Genomic DNA, 17,823 nt, shown 5'->3' with positions numbered 1-17,823 from the left:
CTCGTCTGAAGGGTGGGGGATCAGAACCTGCGCACGGGAGCGTACGGTATGAAAGAATAAAGTGCGGGGCTATTGATGGGTGCGATCGTACCAGCACTAATGCACGGGATCCCATCATAACTCCGAAGTTAAGCGTGCTTGGGCGAGAGTAGTACTAGGATGGGTGACCCCCTTGGAAGACCTCGTGTTGCACCTCTTTTTGCAAGTGCGTTCATTTTATTTTTTTTTCCGTTCGGTTGGTCTTGCTGTGGTCCGAAACTCGATTCGCGGTTGGCGAGTAAAATGAAAAAAAGCTACGACAATCTCCACGAGCCGGTGATGAGCGGGTCCTACAACCTTAAACGTGCCGAAAAATAGTAGATGCGAACTAAAAGTGGCTGAAATGGCTCGAAACGGCCTCTTTATGTTTCCCGGAGTAGCCACGGGATGTACCCGTATCTCTGCACGTGCGGGTCGGCGAGAGCTTCGCGGTGATATGCTGTGGGTCCCGTAACTCCTTCCGGATCAATAGTTATGACCGTCTGAAGGGTGGGGGATCAGAACCTGCGCACGGGAGCGTACGGTATGAAAGAATAAAGTGCGGGGCTATTGATGGGTGCGATCATACCAGCACTAATGCACCGGATCCCATCAGAACTCCGAAGTTAAGCGTGCCTGGGCGAGATTAGTACTAGGATGGGTGACCCCGTTGGAAGACCTCGTGTTGCACCTCTCTTTGCAAGTGCGTTCATTTTTTTTTTTTTTCCGTTCGGTTGGCCTTGCTGTGGTCCGAAACTCAATTAGCGGTTGGCGAGTAAATGAAAAAAAGCTACGACAATCTCCACGAGCCGGTGATGAGCGGGTCCTACAACCTTAAATGTGCCGAAAAACAGTAGCTGCGAACTAAAAGTGGCCGAAATGGCTCGAAATGGCCTCTTTTTTTTTCCCGGAGTAGCCACGGGATGTACCCGTATCTCTGCACGTGCGGGTCGGCGAGAGCTTCACGGTGATATGCTGTGGGTCCCGTAACTCTTTCCGGATCAAAAGTTATGCCCGTCTGAAGGGTGGGGGATCAGAACCTGCGCACGGGAGCGTACGGTATGAAAGAATAAAGTGCGGGGCTAATTGATGGGTGCGATCGTACCAGCACTAATGCACCGGATCCAATCAGAACTCCGAAGTTAAGCGTGCTTGGGCGAGAGTAGTACTAGGATGGGTGACCCCCTTGGAAGACCTCGTGTTGCACCTCTTTTTGCAAGTGCGTTCATTTTTATTTTTTTTTCCGTTCGGTTGGTCTTGCTATGATCCGAAACTCGATTAGCGGTTGGCGAGTAAAATGAAAAAAAGCTACGACAATCTCCACGAGCCGGTGATGAGCGGGTCCTACAACCTTAAACGTGCCGAAAAACAGTAGCTGCGAACTAAAAGTGGCCGAAATGGCTCGAAACGGCCTCTTTTTGTTTCCCGGAGTAGCCACGGGATGTACCCATATCTCTGCACGTGCGGGTCGGCGAGAGCTTCGCGGTGATATGCTGTGGGTCCCGTAACTCCTTCCGAATCAAAAGTTATGCCCGTCTGAAGGGTGGGAGATCAAAACCTGCGCACGGGAGCGTATGCTATGAAAGAATAAAGTGCGGGGCTATTGATGGGTGCGATCATACCAGCACTAATGCACCGGATCCAATCAGAACTCCGAAGTTAAGCGTGCTTGGGCGAGAGTAGTACTAGGATGGGTGACCCCCTTGGAAGACCTCGTGTTGAGCCTCTTTTTGCAAGTGCGTTCATTTTTATTTTTTTTTCCGTTCGGTTGGTCTTGCTGTAGTCCGAAACTCAATTAGCGGTTGGCGAGTAAAATGAAAAAAAGCTACAACAATCTCCACGAGCCGGTGATGAGCGGGTCCTAAAACCTTAAACGTGCCGAAAAACAGTAGCTGCGAACTAAAAGTGGCCGAAATGGCTCGAAACGGCCTCTTTTTGTTTCCCGGAGTAGGCACGGGATGTACCTGTATCTCTGCACGTGCGGGTTGGCGAGAGCTTCGCGGTGATATGCTGTGGGTCCCGTAACTCCTTACGGATCAAAAGTTATGCCCGTCTGAAGGGTGTGGGATCAGAACCTGCGCACGGGAGCGTACGGTATGAAAGAATAAAGTGCCGGGCTATTGATGGGTGCGATCGTACCAGCACTAATGCACCGGATCCTATCAGAACTCCGAAGTTAAGCGTGCTTGGGCGAGAGTAGTACTAGGATGGGTGACCCCCTTGGAAGACCTCGTGTTGCACCTCTTTTTGCAAGTGCGTTCATTTTTATTTTTTTTCCGTTCGGTTGGTCTTGCTGTGGTCCGAAACTCGATTAGCGGTTGGCGAGTAAAATGAAAAAAAGCTACGACAATCTCCACGAGCCGGTGATGAGCGGGTCCTACAACCTTAAACGTGCCGAAAAACAGTAGCTGCGAACTAAAAGTGGCCGAAATGGCTCGAAATGGCCTCTTTTTGTTTCCCGGAGTAGCCACAGGATGTACCCGTATCGCTGCACGTTCGGGTCGGCGAGAGCTTCGCGGTGATATGCTGTGGGTCCCGTAACTCCTTCCGGATCAAAAGTTATGCCCGTCTGAAGGGTGGGGGATCAGAACCTGCGCATGGGAGCGTACGGTATGAAAGAATAAAGTGCGGGGCTATTGATGGGTGCGATCGTACCAGCACTAATGCACCGGATCCCATCAGAACTCCGAAGTTAAGCGTGCTTGGGCGAGAGTAGTACTAGGATGGGTGACCCCCTTGGAAGACCTCGTGTTGCACCTCTTTTTGCAAGTGCGTTCATTTTATTTTTTTTTTCCGTTCGGTTGGTCTTGCTGTGGTCCGAAACTCGATTCGCGGTTGGCGAGTAAAATGAAAACAAGCTACGACAATCTCCACGAGCCGGTGATGAGCGGGTCCTACAACCTTAAACGTGCAGAAAAACAGTAGCTGCGAACTAAAAGTGGCCGAAATGGCTCGAAACGGCCTCTTTATGTTTCCCGGAGTAGCCACGGGATGTACTCGTATCTCTGCACGTGCGGGTCGGTGAGAGCTTCGCGGTGATATGTTGTGGGTCCCGTAACTCCTTCCGGATCAAAAGTTATGCTCGTCTGAAGGGTGGGGGATCAGAACCTGCGCACGGGAGCGTACGGTATGAAAGAATAAAGTGCCGGGCTATTGATGGGTGCGATCGTACCAGCACTAATGCACCGGATCCCATCAGAACTCCTAAGTTAAGCGTGCTTGGGCGAGAGTAGTACTAGGATGGGTGACCCCCTTGGAAGACCTCGTGTTGCACCTCTTTTTGCAAGTGCGTTCATTTTTATTTTTTTTTCCGTTCGGTTGGTCTTGCTATGATCCGAAACTCGATTAGCGGTTGGCGAGTAAAATGAAAAAAAGCTACGACAATCTCCACGAGCCGGTGATGAGCGGGTCCTACAACCTTAAACGTGCCGAAAAACAGTAGCTGCGAACTAAAAGTGGCCGAAATGGCTCGAAACGGCCTCTTTTTGTTTCCCGGAGTAGCCACGGGATGTACCCATATCTCTGCACGTGCGGGTCGGCGAGAGCTTCGCGGTGATATGCTGTGGGTCCCGTAACTCCTTCCGAATCAAAAGTTATGCCCGTCTGAAGGGTGGGAGATCAAAACCTGCGCACGGGAGCGTACGCTATGAAAGAATAAAGTGCGGGGCTATTGATGGGTGCGATCATACCAGCACTAATGCACCGGATCCAATCAGAACTCCGAAGTTAAGCGTGCTTGGGCGAGAGTAGTACTAGGATGGGTGACCCCCTTGGAAGACCTCGTGTTGAGCCTCTTTTTGCAAGTGCGTTCATTTTTATTTTTTTTTCCGTTCGGTTGGTCTTGCTGTAGTCCGAAACTCAATTAGCGGTTGGCGAGTAAAATGAAAAAAAGCTACGACAATCTCCACGAGCCGGTGATGAGCGGGTCCTAAAACCTTAAACGTGCCGAAAAACAGTAGCTGCGAACTAAAAGTGGCCGAAATGGCTCGAAACGGCCTCTTTTTGTTTCCCGGAGTAAGCACGGGATGTACCTGTATCTCTGCACGCGTGCGGGTTGGCGAGAGCTTCGCGGTGATATGCTGTGGGTCCCGTAACTCCTTACGGATCAAAAGTTATGCCCGTCTGAAGGGTGTGGGATCAGAACCTGCGCACGGGAGCGTACGGTATGAAAGAATAAAGTGCCGGGCTATTGATGGGTGCGATCGTACCAGCACTAATGCACCGGATCCCATCAGAACTCCGAAGTTAAGCGTGCTTGGGCGAGAGTAGTACTAGGATGGGTGACCCCCTTGGAAGACCTCGTGTTGCACCTCTTTTTGCAAGTGCGTTCATTTTTATTTTTTTTCCGTTCGGTTGGTCTTGCTGTGGTCCGAAACTCGATTAGCGGTTGGCGAGTAAAATGAAAAAAAGCTACGACAATCTCCACGAGCCGGTGATGAGCGGGTCCTACAACCTTAAACGTGCCGAAAAACAGTAGCTGCGAACTAAAAGTGGCCGAAATGGCTCGAAATGGCCTCTTTTTGTTTCCCGGAGTAGCCACAGGATGTACCCGTATCGCTGCACGTTCGGGTCGGCGAGAGCTTCGCGGTGATATGCTGTGGGTCCCGTAACTCCTTCCGGATCAAAAGTTATGCCCGTCTGAAGGGTGGGGGATCAGAACCTGCGCACGGGAGCGTACGGTATGAAAGAATAAAGTGCGGGGCTATTGATGTGTGCGATCGTACCAGCACTAATGCACCGGATCCCATCAGAACTCCGAAGTTAAGCGTGCTTGGGCGAGAGTAGTACTAGGATGGGTGACCCCCTTGGAAGACCTCGTGTTGCACCTCTTTTTGCAAGTGCGTTCATTTTATTTTTTTTTCCGTTCGGTTGGTCTTGCTGTGGTCCGAAACTCGATTCGCGGTTGGCGAGTAAAATGAAAAAAAGCTACGACAATCTCCACGAGCCGGTGATGAGCGGGTCCTACAACCTTAAACGTGCAGAAAAACAGTAGCTGCGAAATAAAAGTGGCCGAAATGGCTCGAAACGGCCTCTTTATGTTTCCCGGAGTAGCCACGGGATGTACCCGTATCTCTGCACGTGCGGGTCGGTGAGAGCTTCGCGGTGATATGTTGTGGGTCCCGTAACTCCTTCCGGATCAAAAGTTATGCTCGTCTGAAGGGTGGGGGATCAGAACCTGCGCACGGGAGCGTACGGTATGAAAGAATAAAGTGCCGGGCTATTGATGGGTGCGATCGTACCAGCACTAATGCACCGGATCCCATCAGAACTCCTAAGTTAAGCGTGCTTGGGCGAGAGTAGTACTAGGATGGGTGACCCCCTTGGAAGACCTCGTGTTGCACCTCTTTTTGCAAGTGCGTTCATTTTATTTTTTTTTCCGTTCGGTTGGTCTTGCTGTGGTCCGAAACTCGATTCGCGGTTGGCGAGTAAAATGAAAAAAAGCTACGACAATCTCCACGAGCCGGTGATGAGCGGGTCCTACAACCTTAAACGTGCCGAAAAACAGTAGCTGCGAACTTAAAGTGGCCGAAATGGCTCGAAACGGCCTCTTTATGTTTCCCGGAGTAGCCACGGGATGTACCCGTATCTCTGCACGTGCGGGTCGGTGAGAGCTTCGCGGTGATATGTTGTGGGTCCCGTAATTCCTTCCGGATCAAAAGATATGCTCGTCTGAAGGGTGGGGGATCAGAACCTGCGCACGGGAGCGTACGGTATGAAAGAATAAAGTGCGGGGCTATTGATGGGTGCGATCGTACAAGCACTAATGCACCGGATCCCATCAGAACTCCGAAGTTAAGCGTGCTTGGGCGAGAGTAGTACTAGGATGGGTGACCCCCTTGGAAGACCTCGTGTTGCACCTCTTTTTGCAAGTGCGTTCATTTTTATTTTTTTTTCCGTTCGGTTGGTCTTGCTGTGGTGCGAAACTCGATTCGCGGTTGGCGAGTAAAATGAAAAAAAGCTACGACAATCTCCACGAGTCGGTGATGAGCGGGTCCTACAACCTTAAACGTGCCGAAAAACAGTAGCTGCGAACTAAAAGTGGCCGAAATGGCTCGAAACGGCCTCTTTATGTTTCCCGGAGTAGCCACGGGATGTACCCGTATCTCTGCACGTGCGGGTCGGTGAGAGCTTCGCGGTGATATGTTGTGGGTCCCGTAACTCCTTCCGGATCAAAAGTTATGCCCGTCTGAAGGGTGGGGGATCAGAACCTGCGCACGGGAGCGTACGGTATGAAAGAATAAAGTGCGGGGCTATTGATGGGTGCGATCGTACCAGCACTAATGCACCGGATCCCATCAGAACTCCTAAGTTAAGCGTGCTTGGGCGAGAGTAGTACTAGGATGGGTGACCCCCTTGGAAGACCTCGTGTTGCACCTCTTTTTGCAAGTGCGTTCATTTTATTTTTTTTTCCGTTCGGTTGGTCTTGCTGTGGTCCGAAACTCGATTCGCGGTTGGCGAGTAAAATGAAAAAAAGCTACGACAATCTCCACGAGCCGGTGATGAGCGGGTCCTACAACCTTAAACGTGCCGAAAAACAGTAGCTGCGAACTAAAAGTGGCCGAAATGGCTCGAAACGGCCTCTTTATGTTTCCCGGAGTAGCCACAGGATGTACCCGTATCTCTGCACGTGCGGGTCGGTGAGAGCTTCGCGGTGATATGTTGTGGGTCCCGTAACTCCTTCCGGATCAAAAGTTATGCCCGTCTGAAGGGTGGGGGATCAGAACCTGCGCACGGGAGCGTACGGTATGAAAGAATAAAGTGCGGGGCTATTGATGGGTGCGATCGTACCAGCACTAATGCACCGGATCCCATCAGAACTCCGAAGTTAAGCGTGCTTGGGCGAGAGTAGTACTAGGATGGGTGACCCCCTTGGAAGACCTCGTGTTGCACCTCTTTTTGCAAGTGCGTTCATTTTATTTTTTTTTCCGTTCGGTTGGTCTTGCTGTGGTCCGAAACTCGATTCGCGGTTGGCGAGTAAAATGAAAAAAAGCTACGACAATCTCCACGAGCCGGTGATGAGCGGGTCCTACAACCTTAAACGTGCCGAAAAACAGTAGCTGCGAACTTAAAGTGGCCGAAATGGCTCGAAACGGCCTCTTTATGTTTCCCGGAGTAGCCACGGGATGTACCCGTATCTCTGCACGTGCGGGTCGGTGAGAGCTTCGCGGTGATATGTTGTGGGTCCCGTAATTCCTTCCGGATCAAAAGATATGCTCGTCTGAAGGGTGGGGGATCAGAACCTGCGCACGGGAGCGTACGGTATGAAAGAATAAAGTGCGGGGCTATTGATGGGTGCGATCGTACAAGCACTAATGCACCGGATCCCATCAGAACTCCGAAGTTAAGCGTGCTTGGGCGAGAGTAGTACTAGGATGGGTGACCCCCTTGGAAGACCTCGTGTTGCACCTCTTTTTGCAAGTGCGTTCATTTTTATTTTTTTTTCCGTTCGGTTGGTCTTGCTGTGGTGCGAAACTCGATTCGCGGTTGGCGAGTAAAATGAAAAAAAGCTACGACAATCTCCACGAGTCGGTGATGAGCGGGTCCTACAACCTTAAACGTGCCGAAAAACAGTAGCTGCGAACTAAAAGTGGCCGAAATGGCTCGAAACGGCCTCTTTATGTTTCCCGGAGTAGCCACGGGATGTACCCGTATCTCTGCACGTGCGGGTCGGTGAGAGCTTCGCGGTGATATGTTGTGGGTCCCGTAACTCCTTCCGGATCAAAAGTTATGCCCGTCTGAAGGGTGGGGGATCAGAACCTGCGCACGGGAGCGTACGGTATGAAAGAATAAAGTGCGGGGCTATTGATGGGTGCGATCGTACCAGCACTAATGCACCGGATCCCATCAGAACTCCTAAGTTAAGCGTGCTTGGGCGAGAGTAGTACTAGGATGGGTGACCCCCTTGGAAGACCTCGTGTTGCACCTCTTTTTGCAAGTGCGTTCATTTTATTTTTTTTTCCGTTCGGTTGGTCTTGCTGTGGTCCGAAACTCGATTCGCGGTTGGCGAGTAAAATGAAAAAAAGCTACGACAATCTCCACGAGCCGGTGATGAGCGGGTCCTACAACCTTAAACGTGCCGAAAAACAGTAGCTGCGAACTAAAAGTGGCCGAAATGGCTCGAAACGGCCTCTTTATGTTTCCCGGAGTAGCCACAGGATGTACCCGTATCTCTGCACGTGCGGGTCGGTGAGAGCTTCGCGGTGATATGTTGTGGGTCCCGTAACTCCTTCCGGATCAAAAGTTATGCCCGTCTGAAGGGTGGGGGATCAGAACCTGCGCACGGGAGCGTACGGTATGAAAGAATAAAGTGCGGGGCTATTGATGGGTGCGATCGTACCAGCACTAATGCACCGGATCCCATCAGAACTCCGAAGTTAAGCGTGCTTGGGCGAGAGTAGTACTAGGATGGGTGACCCCCTTGGAAGACCTCGTGTTGCACCTCTTTTTGCAAGTGCGTTCATTTTTATTTTTTTTTATGTTCGGTTGGTCTTGCTGTGGTCCGAAACTCGATTCGCGGTTGGCGAGTAAAATGAAAAAAAGCTACGACAATCTCCACGAGCCGGTGATGAGCGGGTCCTACAACCTTAAACGTGCCGAAAAACAGTAGCTGCGAACTAAAAGTGGCCGAAATGGCTCGAAACGGCCTCTTTATGTTTCCCGGAGTAGCCACGGGATGTACCCGTATCTCTGCACGTGCGGGTCGGTGAGAGCTTCGCGGTGATATGTTGTGGGTCCCGTAACTCCTTCCGGATCAAAAGTTATGCCCGTCTGAAGGGTGGGGGATCAGAACCTGCGCACGGGAGCGTACGGTATGAAAGAATAAAGTGCGGGGCTATTGATGGGTGCGATCGTACCAGCACTAATGCACCGGATCCCATCAGAACTCCTAAGTTAAGCGTGCTTGGGCGAGAGTAGTACTAGGATGGGTGACCCCCTTGGAAGACCTCGTGTTGCACCTCTTTTTGCAAGTGCGTTCATTTTATTTTTTTTTCCGTTCGGTTGGTCTTGCTGTGGTCCGAAACTCGATTCGCGGTTGGCGAGTAAAATGAAAAAAAGCTACGACAATCTCCACGAGCCGGTGATGAGCGGGTCCTACAACCTTAAACGTGCCGAAAAACAGTAGCTGCGAACTAAAAGTGGCCGAAATGGCTCGAAACGGCCTCTTTATGTTTCCCGGAGTAGCCACGGGATGTACCCGTATCTCTGCCCGTGCGGGTCGGTGAGAGCTTCGCGGTGATATGTTGTGGGTCCCGTAACTCCTTCCGGATCAAAAGTTATGCTCGTCTGAAGGGTGGGGGATCAGAACCTGCGCACGGGAGCGTACGGTATGAAAGAATAAAGTGCGGGGCTATTGATGGGTGCGATCGTACCAGCACTAATGCACCGGATCCCATCAGAACTCCGAAGTTAAGCGTGCTTGGGCGAGAGTAGTACTAGGATAGGTGACCCCCTTGGAAGACCTCGTGTTGCACCTCTTTTTGCAAGTGCGTTCATTTTTATTTTTTTTCCGTTCGGTTGGTCTTGCTGTGGTCCAAAACTCGATTAGCGGTTGGCGAGTAAAATGAAAAAAAGCTACGACAATCTCCACGAGCCGGTGATGAGCGGGTCCTACAACCTTAAACGTGCCGAAAAACAGTAGCTGCGAACTAAAAGTGGCCGAAATGGCTCGAAATGGCCTCTTTTTGTTTCCCGGAGTAGCCACAGGATGTACCCGTATCGCTGCACGTTCGGGTCGGTGAGAGCTTCGCGGTGATATGTTGTGGGTCCCGTAACTCCTTCCGGATCAAAAGTTATGCCCGTCTGAAGGGTGGGGGATCAGAACCTGCGCACGGGAGCGTACGGTATGAAAGAATAAAGTGCGGGGCTATTGATGGGTGCGATCGTACCAGCACTAATGCACCGGATCCCATCAGAACTCCGAAGTTAAGCGTGCTTGGGCGAGAGTAGTACTAGGATGGGTGACCCCCTTGGAAGACCTCGTGTTGCACCTCTTTTTGCAAGTGCGTTCATTTTTATTTTTTTTTCCGTTCGGTTGGTCTTGCTGTGGTCCGAAACTCGATTCGCGGTTGGCGAGTAAAATGAAAAAAAGCTACGACAATCTCCACGAGCCGGTGATGAGCGGGTCCTACAACCTTAAACGTGCCGAAAAACAGTAGCTGCGAACTAAAAGTGGCCGAAATGGCTCGAAACGGCCTCTTTATGTTTCCCGGAGTAGCCACGGGATGTACCCGTATCTCTGCACGTGCGGGTCGGTGAGAGCTTCGCGGTGATATGTTGTGGGTCCCGTAACTCCTTCCCGATCAAAAGTTATGCCCGTCTGAAGGGTGGGGGATCAGAACCTGCGCACGGGAGCGTACGGTATGAAAGAATAAAGTGCGGGGCTATTGATGGGTGCGATCGTACCAGCACTAATGCACCGGATCCCATCAGAACTCCGAAGTTAAGCGTGCTTGGGCGAGAGTAGTACTAGGATGGGTGACCCCCTTGGAAGACCTCGTGTTGCACCTCTTTTTGCAAGTGCGTTCATTTTTATTTTTTTTTATGTTCGGTTGGTCTTGCTGTGGTCCGAAACTCGATTCGCGGTTGGCGAGTAAAATGAAAAAAAGCTACGACAATCTCCACGAGCCGGTGATGAGCGGGTCCTACAACCTTAAACGTGCCGAAAAACAGTAGCTGCGAACTAAAAGTGGCCGAAATGGCTCGAAACGGCCTCTTTATGTTTCCCGGAGTAGCCACGGGATGTACTCGTATCTCTGCACGTGCGGGTCGGTGAGAGCTTCGCGGTGATATGTTGTGGGTCCCGTAACTCCTTCCGGATCAAAAGTTATGCCCGTCTGAAGGGTGGGGGATCAGAACTTGCGCACGGGAGCGTACGGTATGAAAGAATAAAGTGCGGGGCTATTGATGGGTGCGATCGTACCAGCACTAATGCACCGGATCCCATCAGAACTCCTAAGTTAAGCGTGCTTGGGCGAGAGTAGTACTAGGATGGGTGACCCCCTTGGAAGACCTCGTGTTGCACCTCTTTTTGCAAGTGCGTTCATTTTATTTTTTTTTCCGTTCGGTTGGTCTTGCTGTGGTCCGAAACTCGATTCGCGGTTGGCGAGTAAAATGAAAAAAAGCTACGACAATCTCCACGAGCCGGTGATGAGCGGGTCCTACAACCTTAAACGTGCCGAAAAACAGTAGCTGCGAACTTAAAGTGGCCGAAATGGCTCGAAACGGCCTCTTTATGTTTCCCGGAGTAGCCACGGGATGTACCCGTACCTCTGCACGTGCGGGTCGGTGAGAGCTTCGCGGTGATATGTTGTGGGTCCCGTAACTCCTTCCGGATCAAAAGTTATGCTCGTCTGAAGGGTGGGGGATCAGAACCTGCGCACGGGAGCGTACGGTATGAAAGAATAAAGTGCGGGGCTATTGATGGGTGCGATCGTACCAGCACTAATGCACCGGATCCCATCAGAACTCCTAAGTTAAGCGTGCTTGGGCGAGAGTAGTACTAGGATGGGTGACCCCCTTGGAAGACCTCGTGTTGCACCTCTTTTTGCAAGTGCGTTCATTTTATTTTTTTTTCCGTTCGGTTGGTCTTGCTGTGGTCCGAAACTCGATTCGCGGTTGGCGAGTAAAATGAAAAAAAGCTACGACAATCTCCACGAGCCGGTGATGAGCGGGTCCTACAACCTTAAACGTGCCGAAAAACAGTAGCTGCGAACTAAAAGTGGCCGAAATGGCTCGAAACGGCCTCTTTATGTTTCCCGGAGTAGCCACGGGATGTACCCGTATCTCTGCCCGTGCGGGTCGGTGAGAGCTTCGCGGTGATATGTTGTGGGTCCCGTAACTCCTTCCGGATCAAAAGTTATGCTCGTCTGAAGGGTGGGGGATCAGAACCTGCGCACGGGAGCGTACGGTATGAAAGAATAAAGTGCGGGGCTATTGATGGGTGCGATCGTACCAGCACTAATGCACCGGATCCCATCAGAACTCCGAAGTTAAGCGTGCTTGGGCGAGAGTAGTACTAGGATGGGTGACCCCCTTGGAAGACCTCGTGTTGCACCTCTTTTTGCAAGTGCGTTCATTTTTATTTTTTTTTCCGTTCGGTTGGTCTTGCTGTGGTCCGAAACTCGATTCGCGGTTGGAGAGTAAAATGAAAAAAAGCTATGACAATCTCCACGAGCCGGTGATGAGCGGGTCCTACAACCTTAAACGTGCCGAAAAACAGTAGCTGCGAACTAAAAGTGGCCGAAATGGCTCGAAACGGCCTCTTTATGTTTCCCGGAGTAGCCACAGGATGTACCCGTATCTCTGCACGTGCGGGTCGGTGAGAGCTTCGCGGTGATATGTTGTGGGTCCCGTAACTCCTTCCGGATCAAAAGTTATGCCCGTCTGAAGGGTGGGGGATCAGAACCTGCGCACGGGAGCGTACGGTATGAAAGAATAAAGTGCGGGGCTATTGATGGGTGCGATCGTACCAGCACTAATGCACCGGATCCCATCAAAACTCCGAAGTTAAGCGTGCTTGGGCGAGAGTAGTACTAGGATGGGTGACCCCCTTGGAAGACCTCGTGTTGCACCTCTTTTTGCAAGTGCGTTCATTTTTATTTTTTTTTATGTTCGGTTGGTCTTGCTGTGGTCCGAAACTCGATTCGCGGTTGGCGAGTAAAATGAAAAAAAGCTACGACAATCTCCACGAGCCGGTGATGAGCGGGTCCTACAACCTTAAACGTGCCGAAAAACAGTAGCTGCGAACTAAAAGTGGCCGAAATGGCTCGAAACGGCCTCTTTATGTTTCCCGGAGTAGCCACGGGATGTACCCGTATCTCTGCACGTGCGGGTCGGTGAGAGCTTCGCGGTGATATGTTGTGGGTCCCGTAACTCCTTCCGGATCAAAAGTTATGCCCGTCTGAAGGGTGGGGGATCAGAACCTGCGCACGGGAGCGTACGGTATGAAAGAATAAAGTGCGGGGCTATTGATGGGTGCGATCGTACCAGCACTAATGCACCGGATCCCATCAGAACTCCTAAGTTAAGCGTGCTTGGGCGAGAGTAGTACTAGGATGGGTGACCCCCTTGGAAGACCTCGTGTTGCACCTCTTTTTGCAAGTGCGTTCATTTTATTTTTTTTTCCGTTCGGTTGGTCTTGCTGTGGTCCGAAACTCGATTCGCGGTTGGCGAGTAAAATGAAAAAAAGCTACGACAATCTCCACGAGCCGGTGATGAGCGGGTCCTACAACCTTAAACGTGCCGAAAAACAGTAGCTGCGAACTAAAAGTGGCCGAAATGGCTCGAAACGGCCTCTTTATGTTTCCCGGAGTAGCCACGGGATGTACCCGTATCTCTGCCCGTGCGGGTCGGTGAGAGCTTCGCGGTGATATGTTGTGGGTCCCGTAACTCCTTCCGGATCAAAAGTTATGCTCGTCTGAAGGGTGGGGGATCAGAACCTGCGCACGGGAGCGTACGGTATGAAAGAATAAAGTGCGGGGCTATTGATGGGTGCGATCGTACCAGCACTAATGCACCGGATCCCATCAGAACTCCGAAGTTAAGCGTGCTTGGGCGAGAGTAGTACTAGGATAGGTGACCCCCTTGGAAGACCTCGTGTTGCACCTCTTTTTGCAAGTGCGTTCATTTTTATTTTTTTTCCGTTCGGTTGGTCTTTCTGTGGTCCAAAACTCGATTAGCGGTTGGCGAGTAAAATGAAAAAAAGCTACGACAATCTCCACGAGCCGGTGATGAGCGGGTCCTACAACCTTAAACGTGCCGAAAAACAGTAGCTGCGAACTAAAAGTGGCCGAAATGGCTCGAAATGGCCTCTTTTTGTTTCCCGGAGTAGCCACAGGATGTACCCGTATCGCTGCACGTTCGGGTCGGTGAGAGCTTCGCGGTGATATGCTGTGGGTCCCGTAACTCCTTCCGGATCAAAAGTTATGCCCGTCTGAAGGGTGGGGGATCAGAACCTGCGCACGGGAGCGTACGGTATGAAAGAATAAAGTGCGGGGCTATTGATGGGTGCGATCGTACCAGCACTAATGCACCGGATCCCATCAGAACTCCGAAGTTAAGCGTGCTTGGGCGAGAGTAGTACTAGGATGGGTGACCCCCTTGGAAGACCTCGTGTTGCACCTCTTTTTGCAAGTGCGTTCATTTTTATTTTTTTTTCCGTTCGGTTGGTCTTGCTGTGGTCCGAAACTCGATTCGCGGTTGGCGAGTAAAATGAAAAAAAGCTACGACAATCTCCACGAGCCGGTGATGAGCGGGTCCTACAACCTTAAACGTGCCGAAAAACAGTAGCTGCGAACTTAAAGTGGCCGAAATGGCTCGAAACGGCCTCTTTATGTTTCCCGGAGTAGCCACGGGATGTACCCGTATCTCTGCACGTGCGGGTCGGTGAGAGCTTCGCGGTGATATGTTGTGGGTCCCGTAACTCCTTCCGGATCAAAAGTTATGCTCGTCTGAAGGGTGGGGGATCAGAACCTGCGCACGGGAGCGTACGGTATGAAAGAATAAAGTGCGGGGCTATTGATGGGTGCGATCGTACCAGCACTAATGCACCGGATCCCATCAGAACTCCGAAGTTAAGCGTGCTTGGGCGAGAGTAGTACTAGGATGGGTGACCCCCTTGGAAGACCTCGTGTTGCACCTCTTTTTGCAAGTGCGTTCATTTTTATTTTTTTTTCCGTTCGGTTGGTCTTGCTGTGGTCCGAAACTCGATTCGCGGTTGGAGAGTAAAATGAAAAAAAGCTATGACAATCTCCACGAGCCGGTGATGAGCGGGTCCTACAACCTTAAACGTGCCGAAAAACAGTAGCTGCGAACTAAAAGTGGCCGAAATGGCTCGAAACGGCCTCTTTATGTTTCCCGGAGTAGCCACAGGATGTACCCGTATCTCTGCACGTGCGGGTCGGTGAGAGCTTCGCGGTGATATGTTGTGGGTCCCGTAACTCCTTCCGGATCAAAAGTTATGCCCGTCTGAAGGGTGGGGGATCAGAACCTGCGCACGGGAGCGTACGGTATGAAAGAATAAAGTGCGGGGCTATTGATGGGTGCGATCGTACCAGCACTAATGCACCGGATCCCATCAGAACTCCGAAGTTAAGCGTGCTTGGGCGAGAGTAGTACTAGGATGGGTGACCCCCTTGGAAGACCTCGTGTTGCACCTCTTTTTGCAAGTGCGTTCATTTTTATTTTTTTTTATGTTCGGTTGGTCTTGCTGTGGTCCGAAACTCGATTCGCGGTTGGCGAGTAAAATGAAAAAAAGCTACGACAATCTCCACGAGCCGGTGATGAGCGGGTCCTACAACCTTAAACGTGCCGAAAAACAGTAGCTGCGAACTAAAAGTGGCCGAAATGGCTCGAAACGGCCTCTTTATGTTTCCCGGAGTAGCCACGGGATGTACCCGTATCTCTGCTCGTGCGGGTCGGTGAGAGCTTCGCGGTGATATGTTGTGGGTCCCGTAACTCCTTCCGGATCAAAAGTTATGCCCGTCTGAAGGGTGGGGGATCAGAACCTGCGCACGGGAGCGTACGGTATGAAAGAATAAAGTGCGGGGCTATTGATGGGTGCGATCGTACCAGCACTAATGCACCGGATCCCATCAGAACTCCGAAGTTAAGCGTGCTTGGGCGAGAGTAGTACTAGGATGGGTGACCCCCTTGGAAGACCTCGTGTTGCACCTCTTTTTGCAAGTGCGTTCATTTTTATTTTTTTTTCCGTTCGGTTGGTCTTGCTGTGGTCCGAAACTCGATTCGCGGTTGGCGAGTAAAATGAAAAAAAGCTACGACAATCTCCACGAGCCGGTGATGAGCGGGTCCTACAACCTTAAACGTGCCGAAAAACAGTAGCTGCGAACTAAAAGTGGCCGAAATGGCTCGAAACGGCCTCTTTATGTTTCCCGGAGTAGCCACGGGATGTACCCGTATCTCTGCACGTGCGGGTCGGTGAGAGCTTCGCGGTGATATGTTGTGGGTCCCGTAACTCCTTCCCGATCAAAAGTTATGCCCGTCTGAAGGGTGGGGGATCAGAACCTGCGCACGGGAGCGTACGGTATGAAAGAATAAAGTGCGGGGCTATTGATGGGTGCGATCGTACCAGCACTAATGCACCGGATCCCATCAGAACTCCGAAGTTAAGCGTGCTTGGGCGAGAGTAGTACTAGGATGGGTGACCCCCTTGGAAGACCTCGTGTTGCACCTCTTTTTGCAAGTGCGTTCATTTTTATTTTTTTTTATGTTCGGTTGGTCTTGCTGTGGTCCGAAACTCGATTCGCGGTTGGCGAGTAAAATGAAAAAAAGCTACGACAATCTCCACGAGCCGGTGATGAGCGGGTCCTACAACCTTAAACGTGCCGAAAAACAGTAGCTGCGAACTAAAAGTGGCCGAAATGGCTCGAAACGGCCTCTTTATGTTTCCCGGAGTAGCCACGGGATGTACTCGTATCTCTGCACGTGCGGGTCGGTGAGAGCTTCGCGGTGATATGTTGTGGGTCCCGTAACTCCTTCCGGATCAAAAGTTATGCCCGTCTGAAGGGTGGGGGATCAGAACCTGCGCACGGGAGCGTACGGTATGAAAGAATAAAGTGCGGGGCTATTGATGGGTGCGATCGTACCAGCACTAATGCACCGGATCCCATCAGAACTCCTAAGTTAAGCGTGCTTGGGCGAGAGTAGTACTAGGATGGGTGACCCCCTTGGAAGACCTCGTGTTGCACCTCTTTTTGCAAGTGCGTTCATTTTATTTTTTTTTCCGTTCGGTTGGTCTTGCTGTGGTCCGAAACTCGATTCGCGGTTGGCGAGTAAAATGAAAAAAAGCTACGACAATCTCCACGAGCCGGTGATGAGCGGGTCCTACAACCTTAAACGTGCCGAAAAACAATAGCTGCGAACTAAAAGTGGCCGAAATGGCTCGAAACGGCCTCTTTATGTTTCCCGGAGTAGCCACGGGATGTACCCGTATCTCTGCCCGTGCGGGTCGGTGAGAGCTTCGCGGTGATATGTTGTGGGTCCCGTAACTCCTTCCGGATCAAAAGTTATGCTCGTCTGAAGGGTGGGGGATCAGAACCTGCGCACGGGAGCGTACGGTATGAAAGAATAAAGTGCGGGGCTATTGATGGGTGCGATCGTACCAGCACTAATGCACCGGATCCCATCAGAACTCCGAAGTTAAGCGTGCTTGGGCGAGAGTAGTACTAGGATAGGTGACCCCCTTGGAAGACCTCGTGTTGCACCTCTTTTTGCAAGTGCGTTCATTTTTATTTTTTTTCCGTTCGGTTGGTCTTTCTGTGGTCCAAAACTCGATTAGCGGTTGGCGAGTAAAATGAAAAAAAGCTACGACAATCTCCACGAGCCGGTGATGAGCGGGTCCTACAACCTTAAACGTGCCGAAAAACAGTAGCTGCGAACTAAAAGTGGCCGAAATGGCTCGAAATGGCCTCTTTTTGTTTCCCGGAGTAGCCACAGGATGTACCCGTATCGCTGCACGTTCGGGTCGGTGAGAGCTTCGCGGTGATATGCTGTGGGTCCCGTAACTCCTTCCGGATCAAAAGTTATGCCCGTCTGAAGGGTGGGGGATCAGAACCTGCGCACGGGAGCGTACGGTATGAAAGAATAAAGTGCGGGGCTATTGATGGGTGCGATCGTACCAGCACTAATGCACCGGATCCCATCAGAACTCCGAAGTTAAGCGTGCTTGGGCGAGAGTAGTACTAGGATGGGTGACCCCCTTGGAAGACCTCGTGTTGCACCTCTTTTTGCAAGTGCGTTCATTTTTATTTTTTTTTCCGTTCGGTTGGTCTTGCTGTGGTCCGAAAC

General features: G+C 51.3%; 32 non-coding genes and 3 pseudogenes across 32 annotated transcripts; all 35 read left to right on the top strand.

The window, feature by feature from the left end:
• Positions 1-77: 77 nt before the first annotated feature.
• On the top strand, positions 78-196 carry LOC148928015 (5S ribosomal RNA; annotated as a pseudogene).
• A 397-nt stretch (positions 197-593) lies between these two features.
• LOC148928014 (5S ribosomal RNA) lies at positions 594-712 on the top strand. The gene has a single exon (XR_016130080.1). It is a non-coding gene; the product is annotated as a 5S ribosomal RNA (ribosomal RNA).
• Positions 713-1,109: 397 nt separating this feature from the next.
• Positions 1,110-1,228, top strand: LOC148928013 (5S ribosomal RNA). The gene has a single exon (XR_016129523.1). It is a non-coding gene; the product is annotated as a 5S ribosomal RNA (ribosomal RNA).
• Positions 1,229-1,626: 398 nt separating this feature from the next.
• LOC148928012 (5S ribosomal RNA) lies at positions 1,627-1,745 on the top strand (annotated as a pseudogene).
• Positions 1,746-2,143: 398 nt separating this feature from the next.
• On the top strand, positions 2,144-2,262 carry LOC148928011 (5S ribosomal RNA). The gene has a single exon (XR_016129471.1). It is a non-coding gene; the product is annotated as a 5S ribosomal RNA (ribosomal RNA).
• Positions 2,263-2,659: 397 nt separating this feature from the next.
• On the top strand, positions 2,660-2,778 carry LOC148928010 (5S ribosomal RNA). The gene has a single exon (XR_016129203.1). It is a non-coding gene; the product is annotated as a 5S ribosomal RNA (ribosomal RNA).
• Positions 2,779-3,176: 398 nt separating this feature from the next.
• LOC148928009 (5S ribosomal RNA) lies at positions 3,177-3,295 on the top strand. Its single transcript, XR_016129577.1, has one exon. It is a non-coding gene; the product is annotated as a 5S ribosomal RNA (ribosomal RNA).
• Positions 3,296-3,693: 398 nt separating this feature from the next.
• Positions 3,694-3,812, top strand: LOC148928008 (5S ribosomal RNA; annotated as a pseudogene).
• Positions 3,813-4,212: 400 nt separating this feature from the next.
• Positions 4,213-4,331, top strand: LOC148928007 (5S ribosomal RNA). The gene has a single exon (XR_016129202.1). It is a non-coding gene; the product is annotated as a 5S ribosomal RNA (ribosomal RNA).
• Positions 4,332-4,728: 397 nt separating this feature from the next.
• Positions 4,729-4,847, top strand: LOC148928006 (5S ribosomal RNA). The gene has a single exon (XR_016129413.1). It is a non-coding gene; the product is annotated as a 5S ribosomal RNA (ribosomal RNA).
• Positions 4,848-5,244: 397 nt separating this feature from the next.
• On the top strand, positions 5,245-5,363 carry LOC148928005 (5S ribosomal RNA). Its single transcript, XR_016129576.1, has one exon. It is a non-coding gene; the product is annotated as a 5S ribosomal RNA (ribosomal RNA).
• Positions 5,364-5,760: 397 nt separating this feature from the next.
• Positions 5,761-5,879, top strand: LOC148928004 (5S ribosomal RNA). Its single transcript, XR_016129612.1, has one exon. It is a non-coding gene; the product is annotated as a 5S ribosomal RNA (ribosomal RNA).
• Positions 5,880-6,277: 398 nt separating this feature from the next.
• Positions 6,278-6,396, top strand: LOC148928003 (5S ribosomal RNA). The gene has a single exon (XR_016129575.1). It is a non-coding gene; the product is annotated as a 5S ribosomal RNA (ribosomal RNA).
• Positions 6,397-6,793: 397 nt separating this feature from the next.
• LOC148928002 (5S ribosomal RNA) lies at positions 6,794-6,912 on the top strand. The gene has a single exon (XR_016129201.1). It is a non-coding gene; the product is annotated as a 5S ribosomal RNA (ribosomal RNA).
• A 397-nt stretch (positions 6,913-7,309) lies between these two features.
• On the top strand, positions 7,310-7,428 carry LOC148928001 (5S ribosomal RNA). The gene has a single exon (XR_016129609.1). It is a non-coding gene; the product is annotated as a 5S ribosomal RNA (ribosomal RNA).
• A 398-nt stretch (positions 7,429-7,826) lies between these two features.
• On the top strand, positions 7,827-7,945 carry LOC148928000 (5S ribosomal RNA). The gene has a single exon (XR_016129573.1). It is a non-coding gene; the product is annotated as a 5S ribosomal RNA (ribosomal RNA).
• A 397-nt stretch (positions 7,946-8,342) lies between these two features.
• Positions 8,343-8,461, top strand: LOC148927999 (5S ribosomal RNA). Its single transcript, XR_016129200.1, has one exon. It is a non-coding gene; the product is annotated as a 5S ribosomal RNA (ribosomal RNA).
• A 398-nt stretch (positions 8,462-8,859) lies between these two features.
• LOC148927998 (5S ribosomal RNA) lies at positions 8,860-8,978 on the top strand. The gene has a single exon (XR_016129572.1). It is a non-coding gene; the product is annotated as a 5S ribosomal RNA (ribosomal RNA).
• A 397-nt stretch (positions 8,979-9,375) lies between these two features.
• Positions 9,376-9,494, top strand: LOC148927997 (5S ribosomal RNA). The gene has a single exon (XR_016129492.1). It is a non-coding gene; the product is annotated as a 5S ribosomal RNA (ribosomal RNA).
• Positions 9,495-9,891: 397 nt separating this feature from the next.
• LOC148927996 (5S ribosomal RNA) lies at positions 9,892-10,010 on the top strand. Its single transcript, XR_016129198.1, has one exon. It is a non-coding gene; the product is annotated as a 5S ribosomal RNA (ribosomal RNA).
• A 398-nt stretch (positions 10,011-10,408) lies between these two features.
• On the top strand, positions 10,409-10,527 carry LOC148927995 (5S ribosomal RNA). Its single transcript, XR_016129197.1, has one exon. It is a non-coding gene; the product is annotated as a 5S ribosomal RNA (ribosomal RNA).
• Positions 10,528-10,925: 398 nt separating this feature from the next.
• Positions 10,926-11,044, top strand: LOC148927994 (5S ribosomal RNA). Its single transcript, XR_016129571.1, has one exon. It is a non-coding gene; the product is annotated as a 5S ribosomal RNA (ribosomal RNA).
• Positions 11,045-11,441: 397 nt separating this feature from the next.
• Positions 11,442-11,560, top strand: LOC148927993 (5S ribosomal RNA). The gene has a single exon (XR_016129570.1). It is a non-coding gene; the product is annotated as a 5S ribosomal RNA (ribosomal RNA).
• A 397-nt stretch (positions 11,561-11,957) lies between these two features.
• LOC148927992 (5S ribosomal RNA) lies at positions 11,958-12,076 on the top strand. The gene has a single exon (XR_016129196.1). It is a non-coding gene; the product is annotated as a 5S ribosomal RNA (ribosomal RNA).
• Positions 12,077-12,474: 398 nt separating this feature from the next.
• Positions 12,475-12,593, top strand: LOC148927991 (5S ribosomal RNA). Its single transcript, XR_016129606.1, has one exon. It is a non-coding gene; the product is annotated as a 5S ribosomal RNA (ribosomal RNA).
• Positions 12,594-12,991: 398 nt separating this feature from the next.
• Positions 12,992-13,110, top strand: LOC148927990 (5S ribosomal RNA). The gene has a single exon (XR_016129569.1). It is a non-coding gene; the product is annotated as a 5S ribosomal RNA (ribosomal RNA).
• Positions 13,111-13,507: 397 nt separating this feature from the next.
• On the top strand, positions 13,508-13,626 carry LOC148927989 (5S ribosomal RNA). Its single transcript, XR_016129491.1, has one exon. It is a non-coding gene; the product is annotated as a 5S ribosomal RNA (ribosomal RNA).
• A 397-nt stretch (positions 13,627-14,023) lies between these two features.
• Positions 14,024-14,142, top strand: LOC148927988 (5S ribosomal RNA). The gene has a single exon (XR_016129195.1). It is a non-coding gene; the product is annotated as a 5S ribosomal RNA (ribosomal RNA).
• A 398-nt stretch (positions 14,143-14,540) lies between these two features.
• Positions 14,541-14,659, top strand: LOC148927987 (5S ribosomal RNA). Its single transcript, XR_016129194.1, has one exon. It is a non-coding gene; the product is annotated as a 5S ribosomal RNA (ribosomal RNA).
• Positions 14,660-15,057: 398 nt separating this feature from the next.
• On the top strand, positions 15,058-15,176 carry LOC148927986 (5S ribosomal RNA). Its single transcript, XR_016129193.1, has one exon. It is a non-coding gene; the product is annotated as a 5S ribosomal RNA (ribosomal RNA).
• A 398-nt stretch (positions 15,177-15,574) lies between these two features.
• LOC148927985 (5S ribosomal RNA) lies at positions 15,575-15,693 on the top strand. The gene has a single exon (XR_016129192.1). It is a non-coding gene; the product is annotated as a 5S ribosomal RNA (ribosomal RNA).
• Positions 15,694-16,091: 398 nt separating this feature from the next.
• Positions 16,092-16,210, top strand: LOC148927984 (5S ribosomal RNA). Its single transcript, XR_016129191.1, has one exon. It is a non-coding gene; the product is annotated as a 5S ribosomal RNA (ribosomal RNA).
• A 398-nt stretch (positions 16,211-16,608) lies between these two features.
• Positions 16,609-16,727, top strand: LOC148927983 (5S ribosomal RNA). Its single transcript, XR_016129568.1, has one exon. It is a non-coding gene; the product is annotated as a 5S ribosomal RNA (ribosomal RNA).
• A 397-nt stretch (positions 16,728-17,124) lies between these two features.
• On the top strand, positions 17,125-17,243 carry LOC148927982 (5S ribosomal RNA). Its single transcript, XR_016129490.1, has one exon. It is a non-coding gene; the product is annotated as a 5S ribosomal RNA (ribosomal RNA).
• A 397-nt stretch (positions 17,244-17,640) lies between these two features.
• Positions 17,641-17,759, top strand: LOC148927981 (5S ribosomal RNA). Its single transcript, XR_016129190.1, has one exon. It is a non-coding gene; the product is annotated as a 5S ribosomal RNA (ribosomal RNA).
• The last annotated feature ends 64 nt before the right edge of the window (positions 17,760-17,823 follow it).

Source organism: Salvia hispanica, chromosome 4 (assembly GCF_029641045.1).
Source record: "Salvia hispanica isolate PSC_SH4W2 chromosome 4, Shi_PSC_v1, whole genome shotgun sequence".
In the NCBI taxonomy this organism is placed as follows: domain Eukaryota; kingdom Viridiplantae; phylum Streptophyta; class Magnoliopsida; order Lamiales; family Lamiaceae; genus Salvia; species Salvia hispanica.
The sequence above is the reverse complement of the archived record's forward strand: the minus strand, read 5'-3'. Positions and strand labels throughout refer to the sequence as shown.